The 13870-nt window shown below is 47.3% G+C and overlaps 1 protein-coding gene across 1 annotated transcript in view; it reads right to left on the bottom strand.

Annotated features, from left to right (window-relative positions):
• PPEF2 (protein phosphatase with EF-hand domain 2) overlaps positions 1–13870 on the bottom strand; it is a 113852-nt gene that overhangs the window by 66303 nt on the left and 33679 nt on the right. The window contains exon 2 of the mRNA XM_088456392.1: positions 1429–1497. The gene's annotated coding sequence lies outside the window, so the exon portion shown is untranslated. The remainder of the gene's footprint in view (positions 1–1428; positions 1498–13870) is intronic.

Below are 13870 nucleotides of genomic sequence, written 5' to 3'. Positions count from 1 at the left end.
TTTTCTGCCTGACTCCCTGCCGCTTGTCAGGTACATGCAGCGCAGCAGCACTCCATCATGCAGTTAGGCTAAACAATGCTTATTGGTGGATGGCTCTAGCGAGATGTAGTTATGTTGCTGGCAGACGGGATGCCGGTCGCCGATATAACGCCTCCGGCATCCCGCTGCCCAGCATAATGCCGTTATCCTGAAGGATATCAGGATACCGGCATCGACATCCCGAACCGCCGAAATCCCGGATGTCCAGACTCGGGTAAGTATACTATTTTCCCCGGGGATGGATGGGGGCTAGGTTTAGGCACCCCAGGGGGGAAATTAGGGGAAGGCACCCCTCGGGAGGGTTAGGCTACGCGGAGGGGGGTTAGGCACCACCAAGGGGAGGTCAGGGATAGGCACTCGCCGAGAGAGTTAGGTTTAGGGTGCGGAGAAGGGGGGGTTAGGGTTAGGCACCACCGGGGGGAGGTTAGGGTTAGGCACCAACCTGGGGGAGGTTGGGGGTTAGGCACCACTAAGGAAGGGTTAAAGGGGGGGAGGCAGGAGAGGGCTAGCATACTTAACCAGCCCCAGTCGGGATGTTTAGTCTTTGGCCTTCAGCCACCAGTATTTCATACCCATTCCGGCTCTAGCCATACAATAGCAGTTGTGAGATGTATCCACACACTGATTAGTGTATGGCTGGTGCTATCAGGGCTGCCATCAGAAATTGTGGGGCCTGGGACTGACAAAATAGGCAGCCCCCCCCATGTTTCTGCAACTTCAACCCCACAGTGTCTCCCCAGCCAGCACCCCTTCTGACTCTCCAGACAGCACCCCTTCTGTCTCTCCAGACAGCCCCTGCATCCAGCCCTTACAGCCAGTACCAGATTAAGGTCCATATTGGCCTGGAGCTGAAATATATGAAGGGCCTATTGTGTGCTGCCCCAGGAGGTCTGCCCGGCATGGTGGGTGTGTGACTTCTGATATAGGGGTGTGGTCTGTGCCATTCCAGGCACCCTGCTAGCCAGATGCAGAAGCTATTGGGCTGAGACAATGCCGCTCACAGGACTCTCTACCCTGTGCGATCGCGCTGACTGCACCACCCTTCTTAGGGTGCTGGCTAGAAGGAATATAAATTAGTGTTAGTACAGGAGTTTAATAATTTTATTACACATATAACAAAAAAATATACAGTATTAAGCTTGCCATATCATCCCTTTAATTTGGGACACATATGAAGTACACAGATTCTGTGGCTGGCTGTCTACATCTCAGCTAGTTTTAATCAGCCACAGAACCTGTGTAATTCACATGTGCCCTGAATTAAAGAGATGGTATGGAGAGCCTAAAAATATATATGTGTGTGTATGCGTGTGTTTGAAAAACTGGAAAACCTCAGCGCTTAAATGCCCAAATATAGCTCCAACAATTCAATAAGAAACAAAGACATACAAACAAATGTGAGCACACTCCCTTCTTCAAAAAGTGTTGCCGTCACCGTCAATAGTCCAGGACCAAAATCTAGAAACAACAAAAGAGGACAATGTGTCAAATAGTGCATTATGTAACTGACAATGTGTGTAAATCCTTACATACTAGTCCACTTTTGTTATTATAATATATATATATATATATATATATATATATATATATATATACATATACTTACCATACTATTCCTTTAAACTGGGACACTTGTGGCTGGCTGAATTCAAGCCTACATTTTACCAGGTTTATATCAGCCACAGCTGTGTAAATCATGGGTGTCCTGGTTTACAGGGATAGTTTGGTAAGCCTATATATATATCCGTAATACAACAGAGGACAAGAAAGCACACATAACGACTGATTAAGAGGTAGTTGCAGCTGCATCTTTTGGCAATTGCGCATCTATGACTTTATGCATGTGCCGCTACTAAGCCCTTCTTTTGTGTACAAGTGTGCTTCCAAATGTGCATACCGATGTCCTCACGATACGATTTTATGGCCAATTTCCTCATGAACTTTCACGGGAGCTCCCTTGCCATCGTGATCACGATTTGGAGTTAAAAATGTCCAATCTGACTAAAGATCTATCTTGCAGCCAATGCATTGTATGCCAGATTGGCTAATCTGCCCTACAGCACGGCAGATCAGAAGATGCGATGTACGACGAGCGGGGACGCGCATCGGCATCGTGCTCGTGAGTATAAACTCACGATTTGTACTTTTTTTACCCAATTCGTCATCACAATTCGTCGAAATCGGCCAAATCGTTTAAAATGTCGCTATAAGTGTGGGCACCTTTAGACGCCCACTCTAAGCATCTATACAGTATAGATAGTCCACACTATACCGTCCATGGCGCCGCTTAGCTATGGCATCCCCAAAGTATCTTCACACACAAAAGATAATGCACAATCTTTTGTGTGTCCAGATAAAGGTCACAGAGGGGACCAAAACCTCAACCAACTATGTATATTTTGATCTGCATTTGATTTGATAATAAATTACTAAGCAAGTCTTTTTGGAAAGAGGAGAAGCATGGTGAGTGGGCTCTTATTTCTATATTTCTATATGATGGCACCAACGTTGGCCAAAGCCTGAGTGTGGCACCCCAGCCATTGGATTTCATTGGAGTGAGTGCGACTCTGTTCATGTGTGTGTGTGTGTGTATATATATATATATATATATATATATATATATATACACACACAGTATAAATATACAGTATTTTATAATGTACAGTAAATACACATTCATATATATATATATATATATATACACACACACACATACACACTCATATATAGTTGAATATATATATATATATATATGTGTATACTGTATATATATATAAATATATATATATAATTATAAATATACACATGTGTATATATTATAAATATATATACAGACTAGATATATTATTAATAGGGGTGTGCACCAGCCACTTTTCGTGGTTTGTGTTTTGGATCTGGATCTTTCTTCGTGTTTTGGATCTGGATTGGTTTTGCCAAAACCACCCTTCCGTGTTTTGGGTTCTGGGTTTTGGATCTTTTTGTATTTTAAAAAAAGAAAGCATAAAAACAGCTAAAATCACAGAATGTGTTGGTTTTTCTGCTCCTATGCTATTATTAACCTCAATAACCTTAATTTCCACTCATTTCCAGTCTATTCTGAACACCTCACAATGGTTTTTTTATGTCCAAAAGGTTGCACCGAGGTAGCTGGATGACTATGGTAAGAGATACGAGTGGGCGGCACAAACACGTGGCCCATCTAGGAGTGACACTGCAGTGGCAGACAGGATGGCAGTTTGAAAAACTAGGCCCCAAACAGTACATAATGCAAAGAAAAAAAAGAGGTGCAAGATGGAATTGTCCTTGGGCCCTCCCACCCACCCTTATGTTGTATAAATAACAAACCAATCATTTCAGCGCCAGGGTCTGCCACATGACTGTGGCTGAAATTATTGGTTTGTTTGGGCCCCCACAAAACAAGCTGGCAATTAATCTGTCCCTGCACAAACTGGCTCTACGGAGGCAAGATGTCGTCCTCATCCTCCTCATCCAACGATTCCTCACCCTCTTCAGTGTTGTGTACATCCTCACAGAGTATTAACTCGTCCCCGCTGGAATCCACCACCACAGGTCCCTCTGTACGTTCTGGAGGCTGGTCTCCCTGGAAGAGTTGGTAATTCATTTTTATGAACATCATCTTCTCCACATGTTGTGGAAGCAACCTCCTATGCCTTTCGCTGACAAGGTTCCCGGCTGCACTAAACACTCTTTCGGAGTACACACTGGAGGGGGGGCAACTCAGGTAAAATAGAGCCAGTTTGTACAGGGGTCTCCAAATTGCCTCTTTTTCCTGCCAGTACAGGTACGGACTGTCTGACATGCCTACTTGGATGCTGTCACCGATGTAATCCTCCACCATTCTGTCAATGGTGACAGTATCATATGCAGTGACAGTAGACATGTCAGAAATTGTTGCCAGGTCCTTCAGTCTGGACCAGATGTCCAAACTTGGTCCTGCCTGCCCTGCATCACCACCAGGAGGTTGCTTAGGATACCTAAGTTTTTTCCTGACAGCCCTAGTTGCGGGAGAAAATGAAGAAGGAGCTGTTGACATGTCACGTTCCGCTTCAGCTGACAGTGTTTTCACCAGCAGGTCTTTGCACCTCTGCAGGCACCACATAGGCTTTAAACCTAGGATCGAGCACGGTGGCCAAAATGTAGTGGTCTGATTTCAACAGATTGACCACCCTGGAATCCTGGCAAAGCGAATGAAGGGCTTCATCCACAAGTCCCACATGCCGAGCGGAATCACTCCGTCTTAGCTCCTCCTTCACTTTCTCCAGCTGCTTCTGCAAAAGCCTGATGAGGGGAATGACCTGACTCAAGCTGGCAGTGTCTGAACTGACTTCACGTGTGGCAAGTTCGAAGGGCTGGAGAACCTTGCACAACACGGAAATCATTCTCCACTGCGCTTGAGTCAGGTGCATACCCCCTCCTTTGCCTATGTCATAGGTGGATGTATAGGCTTGAATGGCCTTTTGCTGCTCCTCCATCCTCTGAAGCATATAGAGGGTTGAGTTCCACCGCGTCACAACCTCTTGCTTCAGGTGATGGCGGGGCAGGTTCAAGAGTGTTTGCTGGCGCTCCAGTCTTCGGCACACAGTCGCTGAATGGCGAAAGTGGCCAGAAATTTTTCGGCCCACCCAAAGCGTTTCCTGCACGCCCCTGTCGCTTTTCAGAAAATTCTGCACCACCAAGTTTATTGTGTGAGCAAAACATGGGACGTGCTAGAATTTGCCCAGATGTAATGCCCGCACAATATTGGTGGCGTTGTCAGATATCACAAATCCCCAGGAGAGTCTAAGTGGGGTAAGCCACTGGGCGATGATTTCCCTCAGTTTCTCTAAGAGGTTGTCGGTGGTGTGTCTCTTACTGAAACCGGTGATACACAACGTAGCCTGCCTTGGAACGAGCTGGCGTTTCTGAGATGCTGCTACTGGTGACGCTGCTGTTGTTGCTGCGTAAAGTGATACATCTACCCAGTGGGCTGTCACAGTCATATAGTCCTTAGTCTGCCCTGTTCCACTTGTCCACATGTCCGTGGTTAAGTGGACATTGGGTACAACCGCATTTTTAAGGACACTGAGGACACTTTTTCTGACGTTTCTGTACAGTCTCGGTATCGCCTGCCTAGTGAAGTGGAATCTAGATGGGATTTGGAACTGGGGACACACTACCTCCATCAATTGTCTAAATCCCACTGCACTAAGGGCGGATACCGGAAGCACATCTAACACCAACATAGTAGTCAAGGCCTCAGTTATACGTTTTGCTTCAGGACTGCTGTCGTACTTCATCCTCCTCGCTAAGGACTGTTGGAGGGTCAATTGTTTAGTAAAAGTAGTGGTGTTCCTACTTCCTCTCTGGGATGATGAACGACTCCCAGCAGCAACAGCAGCAGCGGCAGCAGTAGGCGTAGCAATGCAGGATCCTCCGGAGGAATCCCGAATAGGAGAGTCAGTCATGCCAGTGACATGGCCTGCAGGACTACTTCCGATCCTGGCTAAGGAGGAAATTGACGAGGAGGGAGTTGACAGTGTGGTTTGCAGGTGCTTGGATACAACAGGAAAAAGGGATTTAGGTGTCCCTTGACTGCTTACGGTCTTAGCCAAAGTTTCTGAACTTGACAGTAACTTTTTATGAACGCGCTGCAGGTGACGTATAAGGGAGGATGTTCCTAGGTGGTTAATGTCCCTACCCCTACTTATTTCACCTGTACTTATGGTACATATGGCAAGACAGTTGTTGTCCTGATTTGGATAGAAATATTGCCAGACCAAAGAGGTGGAATGTTTGGTCTTTTGCCCAGGCATGACCGTGATGGGCTTTTTCATCCCACGGACAACAACTGTCTCCCCCAGAGCCTGATTTAAACAAACCACATCACCATCAGAATCCTCCTCGCCAACTTCCTCCTCAGCGCCAGCTACACCAGTATCCTCATCCTGTTGTACTTCAACAGTGACATCTTCAATTTGCATATCAGCAAGTGGACTGTGGGTGCTCCTTTCAGCACTTGCAGAGGGCATGCAAATGGTGGAAAGAGCCACCTCTTCCCGTCCAGTGCTGGGAAGGTCAGGCATCGCAACCGCCACCACACTTGGACTCTCCTTGGGGATTTGTGATATCTTCTTAGAACGCACAGTTCTTCGCTGTGCTTTTGCCAACTTAACTCGTTTGATTTTTTTAGCGGCATCGTCATGTGAAGCTGAACCACTAGTCATGAACATAGGGATAGACCTTAGCCATTCCTTGCCACTCCATGTCGTAAATGGCATATTGGCAAGTTTACGTTTCTCCTCAGATGATTTAAATGTTTTTTCCTGAACTTTGTCATTTGGGATTGTATGTGCCCTCTACTATGACATTGGGCATCGGCCTTGGCAGACGACGTTGATGGCATGTTATCGTCTATGTCATGACTAGTGGCAGCAGCTTCAGCACTAGGAGGAAGTGGTTCTTGATCTTTCCCTATTTTATTTTTATCGGAGAAAGTTTGGTCCTCCATTTATGTTATATTGATATATACGTGTGGCTAAGGCGCACACAAACACAGAAAATATTTTTTCATTTTTGTTGGAGACTAGTGCACTTTGTGGGTTACACCACCCTTTAAGAAATGAGCCAGCCGGCCCTTTACTTATGGGACACAGGCGCACGCTTGGCGCTGCTCCTTTGTTGATGCACGTGCAGCCACAGTGCACACAATTCACAAACACAGAAAATATTTTTTTATTTTGTTTGGAGTGCACTTTGGGGGTTACAGCACCCTTTAATGGTCAAGCCAGGTGGCCCTTTACCTATGACACAGGTGCACGCTTGGCGCTACTATGTTGATGCACATGCAGCTACTGCACACACAATTCACAAACACAAAAAAATATATATTTTTATTTTTTTTGGAGTGCACTTTGGGGGTTACAGCACCCTTTAACGGTCAAGCCAGCCGGCCCTTTACCTATGACACAGGAGCACGCTTGGCGCTACTTTGTTGATGCACATGCGGCTACTGCGTACACAATTCACAAACACAAAAAAATATATTTTTTTATTTTTGTTGGAGAATAGTGCACTTTGTGGGTTACACCACCCTTTAAGAAATGAGCCAGCCGGCCCTTTACTTATGGGACACAGGCGCACGCTTGGCGCTGCTCCTTTGTTGATGCACGTGCAGCCACAGTGCACACAATTCACAAACACAGAAAATATTTTTTTATTTTGTTTGGAGTGCACTTTGGGGGTTACAGCACCCTTTAACGGTCAAGCCAGGTGGCCCTTTACCTATGACACAGGAGCACGCTTGGCGCTACTTTGTTGATGCACATGCGGCTACTGCGCACACAATTCACAAACACAGAAAATATTTTTTTATTTTGTTTGGAGTGCCCTTTGGGGGTTACAGCACCCTTTATCGGACAAGCCAGCCGGCCCTTTACTTATGGGACACAGGCGCACGCTTGGCGCTGCTCCTTTGTTGATGCACGTGCAGCCACAGTGCACACAATTCACAAACACAGAAAATATTTTTTTATTTTGTTTGGAGTGCACTTTGGGGGTTACAGCACCCTTTAACGGTCAAGCCAGCCGGCCCTTTACCTATGGGACACAGGCGCACGCTTGGCGCTGCTCCTTTGTTGATGCACGTGCAGCCACAGTACACACAATTCACAAACACAGAAAATATTTTTTATTTGGTTTGGAGTGCACTTTGGGGGTTACAGCACCCTCTATGGCCAACCAAGCCGGCCCTTTACTTATGACACAGGCGCACGCTTGGCACTACTTTGTTGATGCACGTGCAGCTACTGCGCACACAATTCACAAACACAGAAAAAATATTTATTTTTTTTGCACTTGGGGGGAGCACCCCTGATGGACAGAGCACCCCTTGGACAACACTACAGCACCATTTTAGGACTGGGACACTGCACAGGACTTTGGAGTGGACACAGCCCCTATGGACAACAGCAGCACAGCACAACACAGCCAGCCCCTATGGACTTTGGAGGAGTGGACACAGCCCCTATGGACAACAGCAGCACAGCACTGCCAGCCCCTATGGACTTTGGAGGGGACACAGCCCCTATGGACAACAGCAGCACAGCACAACACAGCCAGCCCCTATGGACTTTGGAGGAGTGGACACAGCCCCTATGGACAACAGCAGCACAGCACTGCCAGCCCCTATGGACTTTGGAGGGGACACAGCCTCTATGGACAACAGCAGCACAACACTACACTACACTGCCCAGCCAGCCCTAACTCCCACCCTCCCTCTTCACTGTTCACAGCCGAGTGAGAAAATGGCGCCGACGCGGGTACCTTATACAGAATCCAAAACCCGCGAGACCCGGAAGGCGGGATGTTGACGTTTTGCCTGGATTTCAGATCCGAGTCAGGCTGGAAAAGTCGAGCCTGACTCGGATCGGCCTCGGATCGGGGGGGAATGAATGATGTTTGTCCATGCAAGATGACGTTTAGCCTCTTTTTGAGTTCCATTTTTTTGGAGGGAAAAATCCGAACTCGGCATGCAAACTCGAACCTATCCGAGCCTGCACATCCCTAGTTTTTTTCATCTGTTATTAGCAGGGGCTGGCTGCCAACTTTTAGCCTGGGGGGCAAATGCATGCAGGCGGCCCTGGCAGAGGAGTAGCAAGTAGCCAGGGTGCCCGAAGAATGTGCGTGCTATGGCGCCCCCCCCCTCAAGTGTTCCAGGGAGGAGACGGGTCCATATGGGATTAATGTAAGGTGAAAATAAAGATTAGGGGCAGCCCCCTGTCGTAGTGCCCATATGCAGTGCCCCCATGTGCCACAGGAGAGAACACCCTTATGCAGGCCTCCAGTAGTGCCCCCAGTAGTGATCCCCCCTATGCAGTGCCCCTTGTGCCCCCAGTAGTAAGCCCCTTATATAGTGCCCCCAGTAGTGATCCCCCCTGTGCAGTGCCCCTTGTGCCCCCAGTAGTAAGCCCCTTATATAGTGCCCTCAGTAGTGGTCCCCCCTGTGCAGTGCCCCTTGTGCCCCCAGTAGTAAGCCACTTATACAGTGCCCCTAATAGTGGTACTCCCTATGCAGTGCCCCTTATATAGTGCCCCCAGTAGCAGTCCACCCCCCATGCAGTGCCCACAATAGTGGTAACCTTTATGCAATACCCCTTAAATAGTGGCCCCAGTTGTAGTCTCCCCCCTATGCAGTACCCCCAGTATTGCCCTTTATATAGAGCCCCCAGCAGTGGTCCCTCGATGCAGTGCCCCCAGTAGTAGTCCCCTCCCCCTATGTAGTGCCCCTAGTAGTCCCCTCCCCCTTATGCAGTGCCCCTAGTAGTAGTCCCCTCCCCCCTATGCAGTGCCCCTAGTAGTAGTCCCCTCCCCTTGTAGTGCCCCTAGTAGTAGTCCCCCCCTTGTAGTGCCCCCAGTAGTAGTAGCTCCACCTTGTAGTGCCCCCAGTAGTAGTAGTCCCCCCATTGTAGTGCCCCCAGTAGTAGTCCCCCCCTTGTAGTGACCCCAGTAGTAGTCCCCCCCTTTGTAGTGCCCCCAGTAGTAGTCCCCCCCTTTGTAGTGCCCCCAGTAGTAGTAGCCCCCCCTTTGTAGTGCCCCCAGTAGTAGTAGCCCCCCCTTTGTAGTGCCCCTAGTAGTAGTAGACCCCCCTTTGTAGTGCCCCCAGTAGTAGTCTCCCCCCTTTGTAGTGCCCCCAGTAGTAGTAGTCCCCCCTGTAGTGCCCCCAGTAGTAGTCCCCCCCTTGTAGTGTCCCCAATAGTAGTAGTCCCCAGTAGTAGTAGTCCACCACCCCCCTTGTAGTGCCCCCAGTAGTAGTAGTAGTCCCCTTGTAGTGCCCCCAGTATTAGTAGTCCCCAGTAGTAGTAGTCCCCTCCCCCTTGTAGTGCCCCCAGTAGTAGTATTCCCCACTTGTAGTGCCCCCAGTAGTAGTAGTCCCCTACTTGTAGTGCCCCCAGTAGTAGTAGTCCCCAGTAGTAATAGTCCCCCATCCCCCTTGTAGCACCCCCAGTAGTAGTAGTCCTCCCCTTTGTAGTGCCCCCAGTAGTGCCAGACCCCCCCAGTAGACACACGTAATTTAAAAAACAAAAACAAAAAAGAATCCCCGGTCCCACCGTCGCCATCCGCTCCTCCGTCTGTCCTTCCCGGGCCGGGCAGCTCTGCATTATGGGAGAGACGTCATATGACGTCATGACGCCTCTCCCATTGCCCACTGCGGGAGACGGAAGATGGAGCGGCTCCTGCAGTGGGCGTAGCAGCAGCTAATGAGAGTCTGACAGACTCTCATTGGCTGCTGATCAAACACACAGCAGCCGGAGCCGGCGGCTGTGTGTTTGTCACTTGTGTAGCGCTGACCGAACTCCGTCCGGTCAGCTCTACACACGCGGTGCAGTCTGTGTCACAGTGACACAGACTGCATCGGCCCGCGTTCCGCATGACGCTGTGGCCCGGGGGGCACATGGCATCCTGCCCCCCGGCCCAGCCCGCCACTGGTTATTAGCATTATAGCATATACGCATTTTACAGATGTTGATCTACATAATATAGATAGAAAAAACTTCAAAAAGGAAAAAAGCTGCACAAAACTTGAATGCAGCACGTCCTATGGTCTTATGTCCATCTTTCACTCACCGCTCACTGTGAATGCTCATGCTTACTGTTGGTACATTCTTTGTAGAGTTCAATAAACTCTATTTTAAGTAGAGAATAAGCCCCCCTTAACCATATATGTCCCTATTAAAGGAACTAGATGGCAACTTAATGCCTGGTTTTCTAATACACTGTAACATTACTAACATTACAGAGTAAAGGTGCGTACACACTGGGCGATTAAAGTGGACAACTGAATGACAACGATATCGTTATCGTTCAGTCGTCCACTTTATCGTCCATTTTTAACATCAAAACGATGAACGATAACGACGACGCGTGTTCCCGCGGGTCGTTCGTCATTATCGTTCATCGAGTAAACATGCAGGCCAACCTGACGATATCGTCAGGTTACTGCATGTTGGGGAATGGGGGAGAGAGCCCGGCGCTGAACGATATTGTTAATGATATCGTTCAGCGGGTGTGCTCAATGTCATGAACGACATTGAGCACACCCTGCCTGGGACACACTAGACGATATCGCTCAGGGAGCATATCGTCCAGTGTGTACGCTCCTTAAGGTTAATGCGTAGTTGGGGAACCCAAAAATATTTTTACCCCTTTTATGTCATTTTATTTTCATAACATACTTCCTTAGTCTAGTAAGAACAGTGGACACTAATTCAAAAAATAACATTAACACTAATATACTTTGTCCTAAATGTAGCCTACATAGCAGTAATAAATAAATGTGTGGCTTGGCTTTCGTGCAAACCCTTGCCAACCTGTAATTTTAAAATATCAATCAAGTATATAGTAAAATTATTTTATTATGATCTATGTCTAAGCTATTTACTGTATTCATTTTGAGAAGAAAAAACTAAACAAACAACATACCTGTGTAATGATCTTTTAAACCACTGTTTTCTCAGCATTTCCTAATCCCACAAAAAGAAATATATTTATCTGAACGATGAATATCCAGTGTGACCTTGAAAAAAATCATAATTCATGTGGATGTGGTTCTCCTTTACAGTAGTAGCTGGGCATCTGTACCGTCCGAGCACACCTTGGGTTTATTTACCAACCTGCATGGTTGTGTTAGCCCATGTGACCCTTAAGACACTGAAAGGATCTGTAATGGATTAGGATTATACCAGACTCTGAAACAAATACTCTAGAGACTTTCCTTAACAATACAGTACAGGCAATATGGGCAACATGCTTTATAGCTAAAACAAACAAACAGACAGACAGACAGGCAATCAATCAATCAATCAAAAGAAACAGCACTACTAAACAATTTCTGATATGATGTATATTGCTGTTTTAAATTATCTAGTGATCAGCAGATATATCTTCCATTGGTTGTGCAGCAGAGCCGACGCAACATGCCAGTGAACGACGTTGTTCATAGACATATCGCTGGTACACACTGGCCGATGGGCACACAATATATATTGGCCGATCAATTGATCGGCCAATATATCTGCCAGTGTGTATCCAGTTTTAGACTACATTAGTTATGAATGTTATATAGGGTTCTATTTACTACAATCCGCATTTTGAATGCAGATTGTAGTTTGATATTACCGACTGAATTCGCATTGCAAATTCAGCCAATATCACAGGGATTTACTAAAAATCCCTTGCAGGGACAGAGCTTGCGATAAAGTGCTGTCCCTGCAAATCCCCTCCGCACTTGCCACTTTGCGAAAATACCGTGGCAAGTGCCCGCGCATGCGCCGATTGGCCGCCGCTAGGCCCTGCCGCTAAGCCCCGCCCCTGCAATCTCGATCCCCCCGCGACTTCCCCCGTCACCCCCCCTCACTTAAATGCACTTACCTCCGGTGATCAGGCTCCGGTGATGTCCCATCCTGCACTGGGACCCGGTCAGGTGACGACCAGGCCCCAGTGCAGGATGGGAGACCAGCTGACCGGATGGAGGACATCACTGGAGCAACAATCTCCGGTCCCTGGACGTAGGTAAGTTATATATTTTTTTTACAATTTTTTTTATTTTTGCAGGTTATCAGCGTGTGGCCTGTTTAGACCACATAGCTGATCACTGGGCCCGGCTCCGGGCTCTGCTCTGCCCGTTATAGCGGAGCAGGAGTCCGGTAACCCTGGGAGACCCTGGATAACGCCACCTCCAGGTGGCGTTATTATCACAGGGCTTCCCCCGGTATTTTTTTCACAATTTATTTTTAGTAACTACCAGGTCGATTGCATTTCCCATTACAATTATGGGAAATGCGATCTGATTACTAAAAATTAGTGATAATTATGGGTTGGAGTAGAATTCGTAAAATTCTACTCCAATTGCCCTTTAATAACTTTAGGTGATACTAAAATAATGTGAAACGGGTGTGAAAACACCCCTTTTCACTTTATTTTAGTAAAAATAATGTTAATAAATAGAGCCCATGGTCATTATTACAAATGTTACATATCATCAAGTCAATTTTGCTTTTATATTTCAATTGGCAAAGATGGGCACTCCTTATACATTCTCAGAAAACTATAAGTACAGACTTTAAGATATAAGCTAGCATAAAATTATAATTACAAGGATGGTGAATAAATAAACTGGGTGCTATGCAAAATAAATAGGGCCTGATTCAGAGCCGCACACAATGCCCATGTTCATGAGGCTGAGCCATTTTCTGCTATTACATGTGAAATTTGTAAATTATCCTACCAGGGGCGTATTAAGAGGGGAGGGAGCTTGTGTGCAGTCTCCGTACATCCTCCTCTCTCTCCGGGGTCCGGCAGCACAATGAGCGCAACACCGCAGCAGTAGACTCTGGGCACTAGTCTTTGCCCAGAGTCAACTGCGCATGTGCAGGTCACGGCGAAAATGGCACGGCAGCCATTTTGCTGGTGATTTCCCTACTGAGCATGTGCAAAATGCTGGGAGCGATTTTTACAACGCCGACAATGCTGAAGTGGTACTCCAGAGAGGTAAGTATTAAAATATGGGTGCAGGGTATGCGGTGTGGGCCCCCCTGGAATCAGGGGCCTGTGTAGACAACACACCATGCACCCATTATAGATACGCTCCTGTATCCTACTACCGCATGAGCTACGGGCGCCAAAATGGACAGAGGGCGCCTTCCAGGATTTTGGAATTCATGGGCGCTACTCAGTATGATGGCCGCCTGTTAGTTTTATCTCGGTTTATTTGCCTGTATCCTAAATAAGTTACTGATCTGAGATCCGTTTCTACATTTCATGCTCCCTCAAGCTG

Source organism: Taudactylus pleione, unplaced genomic scaffold, assembly GCF_031769625.1.
Source record: "Taudactylus pleione unplaced genomic scaffold, aTauple2 ptg000703l, whole genome shotgun sequence".
NCBI classification, from domain to species: Eukaryota; Metazoa; Chordata; class Amphibia; order Anura; family Myobatrachidae; genus Taudactylus; species Taudactylus pleione.
Note: the sequence above shows the minus strand (reverse complement) of the source record. Positions and strands in the feature narration are given on the sequence as shown.